The sequence below is a fragment of the Eptatretus burgeri genome, chromosome 8 (assembly GCF_056783735.1).
Source record: "Eptatretus burgeri isolate ZD-2024b chromosome 8, Ebu_testis_v1, whole genome shotgun sequence".
In the NCBI taxonomy this organism is placed as follows: domain Eukaryota; kingdom Metazoa; phylum Chordata; class Myxini; order Myxiniformes; family Myxinidae; genus Eptatretus; species Eptatretus burgeri.
The window spans coordinates 55,047,278-55,060,897 of NC_140968.1; the positions used below are offsets into that span (position 1 = coordinate 55,047,278).

Below are 13,620 nucleotides of genomic sequence, written 5' to 3' on the forward strand. Positions count from 1 at the left end.
TTTCAGACACCAATGTATAATTATTTATATATGAATCCCTTAATAAGCTGAATAGAATAATGGATGATTCTATTCTTCCACTGAATAAAGATTAAAGATTATTTGGAAGGCCAATCTGTTTTGGGGAAGAGAGGTGTTACTTTTTATTAGGAGGTTGGTGGCAGGATTTGCACTCCAGCCACTGTAAAACCCTTCATTCCGCAAAACATACACACAAAAAAAATAATTTGAAAACCCACTCCATGGGAGTACCTCCTGTGCAGCTGCCCTTTGCAGGGCAGCTCACTGGATGACGGGATTGGGGCAAAGCCTTCAGGCAATCTTTGATTTGGGGCAATCTTTGGGATTGGGCAATTGGGGCAATCTTTGATAGGAGGGAAACCACGGGGTAACCTTCCCGGGTCAGATTGTGGAAGTGTGTGTCAGGGTGGTGCTGAGGTGTCGGCCACCAGAAGGTGGTCTCATTGGGTTAAACTGAGGCGGTCCCTTCGGGTGGGTGCCTGGAATGTCCTATCCCAAAGAGACGATGATCACCTGTCTCTGTTATCATCTGAGCTCAAGCATTTGGACATCAGCATTGCAGCACTTTCTGAGGCTCGGAAACCGTATTGCTTTTTGTATAACCCTAGTATTTTTACTTTTAACATATGAGATATATTTACTCTCGGTTTTCTTTTTACATTTGAGACAATAACTCATTTATTTGTGTGAAAAATTCCTAAAGAGTGTGAAAACCTTTTTAGTTTCCAACATGAACATTTGAATCTTCATTTTTAAAACATAAAGAATCCTTAAAAATGTCTTCACTCTCTCCTCCATTTATTTAAGAACAAAAATGTAAAACTTTAATCAAAGTCAATTACACCAACATCATCAATAATATAATATTTTTCTTCTTTCTCTTCTTTATCTCCACTTTCTCTTTTAAATCTTCTCCCTGAAATCGATGTTAATAGTCTTGACGCATATATTTCTAATAGACTTGTCAATTCTTTGTTTTCCTCCTCGGTGCGTTGAGATTGATTTATTTTCTGTAATACCTTTGATCTTTTTATAATCTCACTGGTTTCCATATTTTTATATTTATTTATTCTCTCTTTCCTCCCTCTCCCTCTCCTCCTTCTCTCTCTCTTCTCTCTCTCCTCTTCTCTCTCTCTCTTCTCCCTCTCCTTCTCTCTCTCTCTTCTCTCTCTTCTCCCTCTCCTTCTCTCTCTTCTCTCTTCTCCCTCTCCTCCTTCTCTCTCTTCTCCCTCTCCTCCTTCTCTCTCTTCTCTCTCTTCTCCCTCTCCTCCTTCTCTCTCTTCTCCCTCTCCTCCTTCTCTCTCTTCTCCCTCTCCTCCTTCTCTCTCTTCTCCCTCTCCTCCTTCTCTCTCTTCTCTCTCTTCTCCCTCTCCTCCTTCTCTCTCTTCTCTCTCTTCTCCCTCTCCTCCTTCTCTCTCTTCTCTCTCTTCTCCCTCTCCTCCTTCTCTCTCTTCTCTCTCTTCTCCCTCTCCTCCTCTCTCTTCTCCCTCTCTTCCTCTCTCTTCTCTGTCTCCTCCTTCTCTCTCTTCTCCCTCTCCTCCTCTCTCTTCTCCCTCTCCTCCTTCTCTCTCTTCTCCCTCTCCTCCTTCTCTCTCTTCTCCCTCTCCTCCTTCTCCCTCTTCTCCCTCTCCTCCTTCTCTCTCTTCTCCCTCTCCTCCTTCTCTCTCTTCTCCCTCTCCTCCTTCTCTCTCTTCTCCCTCTCCTCCTTCTCTCTCTTCTCCCTCTCCTCCTTCTCTCTCTTCTCCCTCTCCTCCTTCTCTCTTGTCTCAGTTTCTTCAACTCCTTCCTCATCCCTTACTATCCTTGAACCACTTTCACCCCATAGAATATCATACATATATTCATCTGGATTCTGCGATACTCTTGAATCCACAATTATTTTTCTCATAATAGGAAGCCAATAAGATTTGTTGATGATTTCTTAAAGAGTTTTATATTTAATCACCTTTAGAAGTTCATTTTTATTTAATATTTTAATCAAATCTCTATTTGTGGGTTTTTTTAATATCAGTATAAGGCCAGTTCTTAATTGAAAAATGCCCGTGTCTATGTTCCAATTCATAAGGAATGTAAAATCGAACACCCTTTTCTTGTAGGTATCCTTGAATGAAAAAATTATAATTTTCTTGAAGCCTTCTTGCTGTCATTTATGTCTCAGAAATATAAGACAGATTAATATGATGACACGTAATACCACCCCATCTTCCTGTTGTTAAATCAGTTTGTATTCCTCGACTTTGTATAATTGTCCAATTTCCTTCCTTTGTCATATAAACTATTGCTTCACCATCATATAATTTCCTATTCCTAAAATCGTGTATTTGTTGTTTGCTAATTGTGCTTCCACATATCTCCTGATTCTTACTAAGAGGATAATATTCTTCTTTACGAGACTGAAAAAAAATAATGTAGGTTTTCTAAGTTGAATGAAAAAGACCAATTATATCCTAAATCACACATATTATACCTCCATTTCTGTATTCTCATATTAACGATTCTTCCTTCTTTATAAAATTCAATACTAAGCAGATAATTGAATTTAATAAGAAAAGGTGTATGGTTTGTTGAACCAGGTGTTGTGATTGTAAATTCTACTCCTTTAACAAAACGTGCCGTTTTATTGAAGGATATATTTATATATATATTGTGATGAATCGCTTAATCTCACCAAGTCATTCGTGTCAATCGGGCTTGGATAATTTATTAACTTATAAACATTATTCATATTAGTATTTTTTGCTATACTATATTTCTGTCGTTCAGCCTGTGCCTTTGTGTAATAATTTGATAAATCAATATCCAGTTCTTGGGATACACCAAAGATAGAACCATCTTTACCAACATAAGTCATTTATATTAGATTAAAAACAGTCATTAAAAATTTTATTTTTGTTGAGTTGAAATAAGACATTCAGACATAACTGACCACAACACTTGGAATTTAATTATTGGACTTGAAATGTTTGATAAACACCATTCTGTAAGAATTTTATTACTTCAACAGGTGGTGGAAGACCATAACTATAAAAATAATATTTGTCTTGACTATTAAAAATACAAATCCAATAAGAACCATTCCCATTATTATCTTCTCAGTTCATAATAATATTCTTTGTATGTTTAGACATGTTTGTTAATCCATCTCTCATACAAATAACCACATTAATGAAGTTTTAATTTCTTACAATATTTGATAAGTTCTAAATTTGATGTTGTATTCTTTCCGAATTCTTTAAACCACTCATCAATGCTCATTTATTTATTAGAAAGATATAATCCATTACCCCTTTTAGTTAATTTTTCACCTGCTTGTGCGATAGAAGAAAGCATATCTCCAACTAACAATCTCACTTTATCAGGTAAACTTTCAAATTTTTCAGCAAAATCTACAATTACACCACTTCCACTAATTTGTTTCTCCAACTTTGTTATGTCTTTCCAACTCTTTTTGAGCCCAGAGTTAAGCCTTCCTTTCTTTGGCAGTTTTCACTGCTGCTGAAATACCACCTGTCAATGCTCCAGCCGCACTTAAACCAGCAAATAAAGGAATTAGAAATGGGAGAAATCCTCCACTTCTTGAACTCCTCTTATTGAATATTTCTTCAACATTGGTTTTGACATTTTAATTTTAAGTGAGCCAGTATCGTTCAAGATTTTCACTTGTTCTCTTGTGAGCAAAACATCAATTCTTACTGCTCCTTTTCTCTGAATTGTAGTAACGTTAATCATACAAGGCTTTTGATTTCGAATCCAAGATGATAGTTTATGAAGATTGATTTGATTAACATATACCCCAGTTGGCACTTTACTACTCATTTATTTATAAAAAAAAATTATGTGAGAGTAATCATAACACCATTATCTGTATTAATCTGTAATTCTGTTTCTTCCAAAAGCAAACAATATGTATCAACTTCTTCACTATCTCCTCTTTCAATGTATCAGGAAGTATCCACTCGATTAGACTTTATAGTTTCCTTTTGAGCACTCAGGTCAATCGCATCGATTGTATACAGACTTTTAAATGCTGTCATATCCAAAATGCATTCTTTATTTCCATTGCTTTCACACACCTTTTGGTAAGACTTTTATGCTTCAGCATAATCATTTTTTTCCCAATTAATTTCCAATTTATCTCATGGATAAAATGTTCCATCCAGAGAAACGCGAAGTTGTTTCACCTTCGCATTATCACTCAACACATTATTCTTATCAGTAGCATTATCACCATCTGTTTTTTTTTATGAGCCATAGATATCGTGGCTTTCCTTCCAGAACACCCAAATTCCACTTGTAAGTGGTTTGGTTCAGTTTACCGTGTTGGCATCTTCTTTTAAGGTATGATACATTGAGTGGTTTCTTTGAGTTAAGTCTTCTATTAAACATCTCTTCTGTTTTAAGATTAGGAGTATATTCACTAATATACTAACTAATTTCATCAATTAGAAATTTATTCTGATCAGCAAAAGCATTTGCTACACCAAAAAGCAATCTATTTTCATTATCATTCCTTTGCAGTTGAAATCTAATTTTAAGACCATACAGAACTTTATCATGATCACAAAATCCAAATATACCTTAAAGAGGAACTGCCACAGTAAAACTATTCCCTGCTTTTGTATCATCATTATACATTCCTTTTCTTTGAATATATCCAGGGTCTGTGTTTGTTCCTGTTGCCATATGAGGAATAAAACCTTCGGCAGCTCCATTTCCCATTCTATCACTAAATGAATATAGTGTAAATTTCATCATTTCAGATGTAGCAGAGACATAATCAACCACTTCAATTTCTTGTGTTCCAATATACAAACGAACACTATCAAACATTTTCCAGAAGAAATCATTTACGAGTGTGGCGTTTGTGGTATTCGCAGCCTTAGTAAACATAAACTTACACAACAAGAAACTTTCGGCTCGATTCAAATAAGTTTGTTGATTATTTCTTTCAAAACTTTTTGTTCCATTTGTATTCCAGTCTGTTCCAGTTATGGCATTTACCTTGAAGTAATCTTCTTTTTTAGTAGAGTTTGAGATGACAATGGTATCATCCAAATCATAGATACTATCAATTGCTTCTATACTTTTATTTATTTCGGAAAAAAGATGTTAAAACTTTTGAAACCCTGACCCAAGTATTTGAATTATTTTCTGTCGTTCTTGGGGAGACATTTCTTTTATTGTTTTGTTTTGTTTTGTTTTGCCTTTTTTTGGCTTGGAGTGCTATGTTAAAAATGACAAAACATAATTTGGAATTAATCAGTGATATAGATATGCTTTTAATGATAGAGAAGGCTAAAAGAGGAGGAATATCTCAAGTATGTTCCAAGAGAAATGCTAAAGCAAATAAATATCTTCCTGATTATCATAAGAATGAGGACAACTCTTACCTGATGTATTTTGATGCTAACAATTTATATGGGTGTGGCTATGTCTCAATCTTTACCTTCTGGAAAACTTAAATGGGTTAAAGAAAAACATTATGAAAATTTTCCAAGACATTGTTGTCTCCTCTCAAAAAGAATTGGATGAAGCTGAAGTTGGATATTATTTTGAGGTTGATTTCAAATATCCAGAAGAACTTCAAAACAAACATAAAGACCTACTTTATGCCCCTGATAAAGAAAGTCCAAGAAAAGAATGGTTAGGTGATTACCAAGAGTCATTTAATATAAAAGGTAAATCTACAGAAAAACTACTTACTACATTAAGTGATAAAGAAAGTTGTGTTTTGCATCAAAGGAACTTTAGACAATATTTATCTGCTGGGTTGAGAGTGAGGAAAATTCATTGGATTTTAAAATTCAAACAGTCATTGGTGAAAGAAGTATATTGATTTTAATACAAACAAGTCTGGAGACGGCGATGGTTCACGAGGGGACGCCACGGGCAAACTGGCGGGAATCGGGAAAAACGTAAATGATGAAAGTATTTGTACTCGAAGAGCACTACTTGCATACCAACTTTCAGTCGAAACAGTTGAAAACCCTAGGAGCTCGATGCCCAATTTATTGATTTTTTTTTGACATTTTCTAAGTTCGTGACCTTGACCTTGGGACAAAAATGAAAAATGGAGCTCTGTGCGGCTATGCAGGTGCCATTGGGCTAACCAAATACCGAAACCCCTGCCAGATTCGACAAACCCCCTCGGAGAAGATATAACTTGAAACCGGCTACCCCCAAAAAACACATGTTTTTTGGGTGTGGCTCCGCCCATAATGGGCGCAGCACGCCCATTCTCCGGAAAACACGACTAGATCATGATACAAACCTCGCACCCTAATTTTATCAAGGTCAGATCAAAACCCACGGAGCTATGCTCGGGACAGACAGACAGACAAGCCGGTAGGCGGACATGGGTAGTCGATCAAGTCAAATTTCGTCGTTTTTTCAGCCGTTACTAGCTAATAAAAGCGTCAATAGCAACGGTTCTTTCTCACACATAACTAGGAAATACCATGAACCTACCATACCAGTTTCATGTATATCTGATTCATAGTCTCTGAGATATAACGAACTTCGTTTTTTTTGTTTTCGACCAGGGTTCATTCAAAGTCTATCTTCTCCGACAGTTTTCATAGGATCCGGCTGGAAATTTTTGACATTATGGCTGAATGTACTGCCCACAGTCGCTCGTGGCCCGATTTTTGATTTTCGAAAAAAATAATTTTTGAGATTTTTTTTTAAAATTTCAAAGGTCCGTTGCTATGCAACGGATGGGTCCATAGCTACGGTTCTCATTTGCACACAACTAGGTCATGGTATGAACCTACCAACCAAGTTTCATCGAAATCGCCATTGTATTCACGGAGCACTGGACCGAACAGACAGACAGACAGACAGACAGACAGATAGACAAACATATTGTTACGGCTATGGAAATTTGCAGAACACCATAAAGGTGAGATCCGTTATGCCGCTAAGTTTATGTTCAGAAGAGGTTTCCCCACCGTTGTTTAAAGGGTATTCTTCGTGTTCACCAGGCTGTGACCCTTTGTGGTAGGTTTTTCTTTTTCTATCGTTATTTTGAACTGACATATCTCGCCCACCATTACAACAAACCACAACGCCAACAACACAACCACCACCAACTACGCCACAATGCCAACCACGCTATGATCGCCACAACAACACCACCACCATTTAACCATCTTCGCCACTATGCCAGCTTGCAAACGCCATCCTCCACAGACCACGCTACGACCCTTTCCGCGTTCAAAAGGGGTCCGAGAACGCGGGCGTAAAAGAACGAGGAAAAGAAACCTCCAATGGTGCGTGTGGGTTTCTCCCGCCTTTTTTTCTCCGAAGCTGGTGTGACGAGAAGGGTGAGGCGGCTCGCTCGCGATTGGTGGATACGAGGAGTGAGGCAGTCGGAGTTGAGAAACGCCCCTTTTCGAGAAACTTCTCAAAGGCTCGAAGGAGGGTGGAGCCAAAAACAGGGAGGGGCGAAGGGCGGAGCCCCGAGTTATATAAGGCCGCAGGAGACGCGAGGTCTTGTCTTTCGTGTGGTGGTAGTCAAGTCTTTGGTGGTCTTTGGTGGTTTCTCCGTCGGGTGGTTTATCGCTCTCCTGGCTCTTGGTCCTGTGGTTCATGCGCTCTTGGTCCTGTGGAGCGACCTGTTCGTTGGAGGCGTGGGACGGTAGAAAGTCCGGGAGACGCGGACTGGAGGCACAGCTCTACCGGCTGGGTGGCGCAAACCTGCGCGTCCGTGCGAGGAGCGCCGGAGGGAGTTCGCCAGCCACGCGAGAGGCCCGGGATCAGGCACGGCCACGCTAGCTGCCGTGGGGACGGGGCGACGCGACTCGCCGACCACCGTGGGGGGCAAGTAACCTGCCACGATCTTGTGGGACCCGTTCCGTCCTCCAGGTCCCACGTTATAAAGGTCCACGGACCCTGTCTGCCACTCCCGTCTTTGTGGGTGGCCATTCCTTTGATTTTGTGTGAATGTTGGTGGCGCCGTGTCCGACAAGTTAGAACTGAGTAAGTGACTGTAAATAATAATCATATTCGGTTGTATTGCTTTTGCCTCTCGCCTGAATATTGCATTACTGCCTTGGCTGTATATACGTGTGCTTGTAATAAATGTGCTTGGTTCGAATGTATCCCATTCATTGCATCCTCTTTCCCCTGTTGGAAATGCCATCTTGCATCGTGGAATAATTAGTTGGGTTTTGAAATACCCGTTAAATAGAATCGGATCCGGCGAGGTCGGCGATAATACCCGCTCGGTTATCGCTGTAGAACGGAACGGACCACTGAAGCGGTTCGTGTCCTAAGCCGACCTGCGCTGAGGTACGGCCCCTCGGTAGGTTACCCGCGCGAGTACTTAGGTATATCGATATTCAGCGAGTGACCCTATTTCGCGCGGGTAGAATACGGATTGGGCTGTGGTGAGGTTAAAAGCTCACCCGTGACTGGTTTCTGGCATGGTTCCAGAAAGTCACGACTGAATTGTCCGACCGGTGGGCGACGCGGTTGCGATTAGAGGTACGCGGCCGATCGCACGCCGGCGGGCGCGAATTCGTAACAATATCGACGGAAATACTGATAATAAGGGTAGACTAGATTGACTACCCAATAGACACACACCCATAACGAATATAGTGGTCACTTCCTCATGAACCAAAAGGAGAACAGAAGCAAAAACAGATTTTGAGAGGGACTTTTATAAATTAATGAATAATGCTGTACAGTAAGTCGTCGACTTACGACTGCTATCGGTTCCGACCGACCAGTCGTAAGTCGGCCAACCTTTATTGTTAGCTTTATTTATAGTGTATCGGCCTATGCAAAAATTTCCGTATGTATATTATACTGTATAATGATATAATTATAATCATCTATAAGTCATATTTTATTAACATTTTCTTTGTTCATTATTGTTATAACCATGGTTATAAAAACCATTTTTTATTGTTACTGTATAACGTTTTTACGTCCATCAGGTTTAAGTCAAACACTGCATCGAACAGTCAAACACTGCATCGAACAGTCAAACACTGCATCAAATAGTCAAACATGATCGCATTCACTTTCTTTCCTCCTTCGTACTGTTTGATCACCTGCATTTTCGTGGCGAGATCAATGGCCTTTCTTTCCTTCTTGGCAGGTTGAGGAGTAGACAAAGATAATTTCCTCTTGGTAGACATCTTGGGGGTTTGAAGTAAAATCTTTACCGAGACCACGCTAACACACGCTAGCAATAGCAGGCGCTGGGGCGGAAACTGTGCAGTCAGAGTGGGCGGAGACGCGGAGCGGTCTGGTTGTAAAAGCGTAAAGTGGTCATGGTAGTAAAGTCGATCAGTCGGAAGTCGCATAGGTCGTAAGTCGACGACATACTGTATTTCGAAAGACTATGGAAAATGTTAGGAATCGACAAAACATAAGACTTGCTACATCTTGGAAACAGGCTTCAAAGTTAATTAATAGACCAAGTTTTGAACAAGCGGAGCTGTTTTCAGAGAACTTTTGTGCTATTTATTTGAAAAAAGAGAGTATTGAAATGGATAAACCTATTTATATAGAAACAACAATTTTTGACTTGTCAAAGTCGTTAATATATGACTATTACTATAATAATTTAAAATAAAAGTATAAGGATAATGTGTCATTGTTATATATGGATATAGATAGTTTTATATTAGATATTAAGACAAGTGATGTATATGAGGATATAATTGACAATATTGATATATATGATACAAGTAATTATAAGTCAGGTGATGTGTTGTTTTCATCAAAGAATAAAAAGGTTATTGGTAAGTTTAAGGATGAATTTGGTGGGAAGGTCATGAGTGAATTTATAGGATTGAGATCAAAGTCTTATGCTTTCACGTATATTGATAATAATAACATTAAAAGGTGTGATAAGAAGCTCAAGGGAATAAAGAAAAATATAATCAAGGAAACAATAAAATTTATACATCAATACAACTGTTTAACCTTAAAGAAGGAAGAGTACAGAAAAAATGAATACAATAAGAAGTTATAAACATCAATTATATGCAGAAGCGATAAATAAGAAAGCATTAGGAGCTTTTATTGATAGAAGATACAAGTCTGAAGACGACAATGGTTCACGAACAGTATTTGACGATGTAGATTGTTTCAGAAGTTAAGGATGAGACAATCTGATAATTTTTGACCAAGTTATAAAAATGATCAACATTATGTGGTACGAGTGACAGGTTATTCGCTGCAAAATGTCAAACCCGGTTTCGTTCAACAACTTTCAAAATTTGACCTTTGCATAACCTTTATAGGTCACAAAACAATGTTGTGGACATTAAAATAAGGAAACAGGATACGTGCTATAGCTTATTGGAGTTAGTTCGTCGAAGAACGTCGAAAACCCGGTTCGATTCCCACAACTTTGAAAATTTGACCTTTGTGAACTTTAAAGGTCAAAGGTCAAGGATTATGACCTTTGCTGCAAAACTTACTCTGGAACATTCCAGGAACAATATAACGTCATAATAGTCTATATGGCATTTCACACTCCTCGGATTAGCCATACTTTAATGAAATCAGCGTAAAAACAAACTTGAAGGGGGTGCCATGGGCAAGTTGTTCGAGATAGAGCAAAATGGTTTGAAGACTTTAGGTGGGGAATGACCTCAAGATTATTCATAAAAAAATAGTCATCCTCGCTCTCAAAGTTTTGGCGGTCGTATGATTTTTATGTCAAAATTTGCAATTTTCTAAGTTCGTGACCTTGTGACCTTGACCTTGGGCCGAAAATGAAAAATCGAGCTCTGTGGGGCTATGCAGGTGCCATTGGGCTAACCAAATACCGAAACCCCTGCCAGATTCGACAAACCCCCTTGGAGAAGATGGATTTTTATGTCAAAATTCGCAATTTTCAAAGTTCGTGACCTTGTGACCTTGACCTTGGGACGAAAATGAAAAATCGAGCTCTGTGGGGCTATGCAGGTGCCATTGGGCTAACCAAATACCGAAACCCCTGCCAGATTCGACAAACCCCCTCGGAGATGTAAATTGAAATCGGCTACCCCCTAAAAACGCATCTTTTTGGGGTGTGGCTTCGCCCATAAATGGCGCACCATGCCCATTCTCAGGAAAACACAACTAGATCATGATATAAACCTCCCCCCAAAATTTTATCAGGATCGAATCAAAACCCACGGAGCTATGCTCGTGACAGATAAGGGTAGAACAAATTTCAAAAAATAATTTTTTTTTTCCGACTGGATCGACTACCCAACAGACAGACACACACCAATAACGAACATAATGGTCACTTACTGACTCATGAACCAATATTTTAGAGAATGGAATCAATAGTCTCCCTTATGGTTATAAGTACAAGTGTTAAGATATTGGGTTGGGAATTTTAACAGGCTGGCTGTCATTTAACATTTACAGTGAACAACATTTAAATGGCTGTCTTTTTACTGATTTATAAATGATAGAACCAAGCAATAACCAAACCAAAGAGTGGAGATGTAATCAACCTTGGTATTTAAATGGGAAACATAAAGAATGTGAGAAATAACAAATAAGTCTTGTTGAAGAAATAACTGGGGTAAAAGTAGATAAAACAAATAAGCAGATAAATTTAATTACATATAAGTTGGAGGATGTAAAGAAAAACAAATATCCTTGAATGGACTGAAAACTTTGATGGTTATCAATTGACCAATGGAAAAACAATTTACTAAAATCTCAAAATGATATGTGGCTCAGGAGGTGGTCAATTAAGAGAAGTTTATCATTTCATTTCTGTACAACAAAGACACTTAAACCAAGAACCAAGTTCCAAGTTATTTGGGAATATACTCAATGGAAATGAATGTTATAAGAAAATTAAGTTATTCCCGAAAGTAGAACATGGACAAATATTCGTTGGTTCGCTCTTTGAGTGGAATGAAAATATGAAAGGGAATAAAAAATGACTTTTCACAGCCATTTTTCCCTGCTGTGCAGAGGTTAGCTTTTTCTTGAGGCAATGTTTTATGGCCGGATGCCCTTCCTGACGCCAACCCTGGTCGCCTCTTACGATACACAGGGATATGGTAAACCTATCCCTGTGTGTACTTTATGACCTACTTTATGCCCCTGATAAGGAAAGTCCAAGAAAACAATGGTTAAGTGATTACCAACAGTCATTTACTATAAATCCAAATTTGATTCTAACCGGGGCATACACTGGTACTCATTTCACTGACCTCGGAAGGATGACAGGCTGAGTCAACCCCCTGGTGTTAATTCATCAGCAACGGGGATTGAACTCAGGACCCTGGGATCCCAAGCCGCCACCCTAACCACTAAGCCAACACCAGGCTTTTGAAAGGGAAGAAGTGCTTTAATCAGTAAGTCTCAATCTTTCACAGTCTCAATTTTACATTTGCTTGTATGGGAGGAAAGGGGATAGGTGGGGAGAAAATGAGTCTCCTATTTTGAGCTTTTGGGGCTTGGGTCAGAAAGTTTTTCCCTTTCCCCCCATTCATTTGAATGGGCATCCCAGAAACCCCATTTATCATCTACTTGTGGTGCTGCCGGTATCTCTGCAGGAGGATGAAAGTCCGAGTTCAGGTCCTTGGTGCTTCCATTCTTGCTCTATAGATGTGAGACTTGGAGTCTCACCAGGGATCTGAGACGGAGACTTAATTCGTTTGGTTTCAGGTCTCTTCGGAGAATCCTTGGCTCTCGCTGGTCGGACTTTGTGTCCAACAAACGTTTGCTGTGAGAGACTCAAATGAGATTTGTTACCTGCATAGTTCGTGAGCATCAGCTGTGGCTGTATGGACATATGGCTCGTTTTTCTGAGGCTGCTCCTACTCACCAGAGTCTCTCAGTGAGGGAGCCCCATGAGTGGAGTAGGCCAATGGGCCGACCACTTGCCTCGTGGTTGCAGCAGGTTGATCAGCATCTAAAGGAGATGGGATGCCTGGGGGATGGCCAAACGGAGGCCCCTGGAGTACTGGCGGAAAGTAGACGCAGCGACAGGCTGCTCCGGCGCATGCTCCCATACTTGATCTGACCTATTTTGTTTTGTGTGCTGGGGTTGAAAGCTGTCGACTTTTTCTGCCTCATCTCTTTGGTCTGAGGGTTTGATGTGTCCTTACTTTCTGCTGGAAGGCTTGCTGAGTTCTCGGTGAGGTGGGCTACCACTCGGTCATCTGGGTCTCTGGCTGATTGTCAGTCTAGGCCCTCTCTGAATCCCATGAGATAGCCGTGACGATCCGCCTCTACAATGAGAGTGGGTCTGATTATGAAATTACAGTGTGGTTGGCTCTATGTGGATGTAAAAATCCCACCACAATTTATCCGTAATGGTTTGGGTATGTGGACTGGGGCTCGGCAGTGTCGCGTCAAGTTTCAAGTCAAGAAAGATGGCACTGTCATCTACATCCCTCATGGGATTGTTATGGGGATGAACTGTGGTAAGGTATTTTACATGGGTCAGTGAGTGTGTGGCCTGCCAGCCTTGATGACAAAGACCATTGGCTGTCCTGCCAGCCCAGCTTTACAATACTAAATCTTAACATGCTCTCCTGTGAGCCTCAATCTCTGTATTTAAAAAAGGTTATTTTGTTTCACTGTGCTTTGCTTTGTCACACCTCAATTTATGTTCTG

The 13,620-nt window shown here is 39.7% G+C and overlaps 1 protein-coding gene across 8 annotated transcripts in view; it reads left to right on the plus strand.

Moving 5' to 3' along the window:
• The window catches only part of IFT80 (intraflagellar transport 80), a 134,426-nt gene that overhangs the window by 67,388 nt on the left and 53,418 nt on the right, over positions 1–13,620 (plus strand). The gene's annotated exons all lie outside the window — the stretch shown is intronic.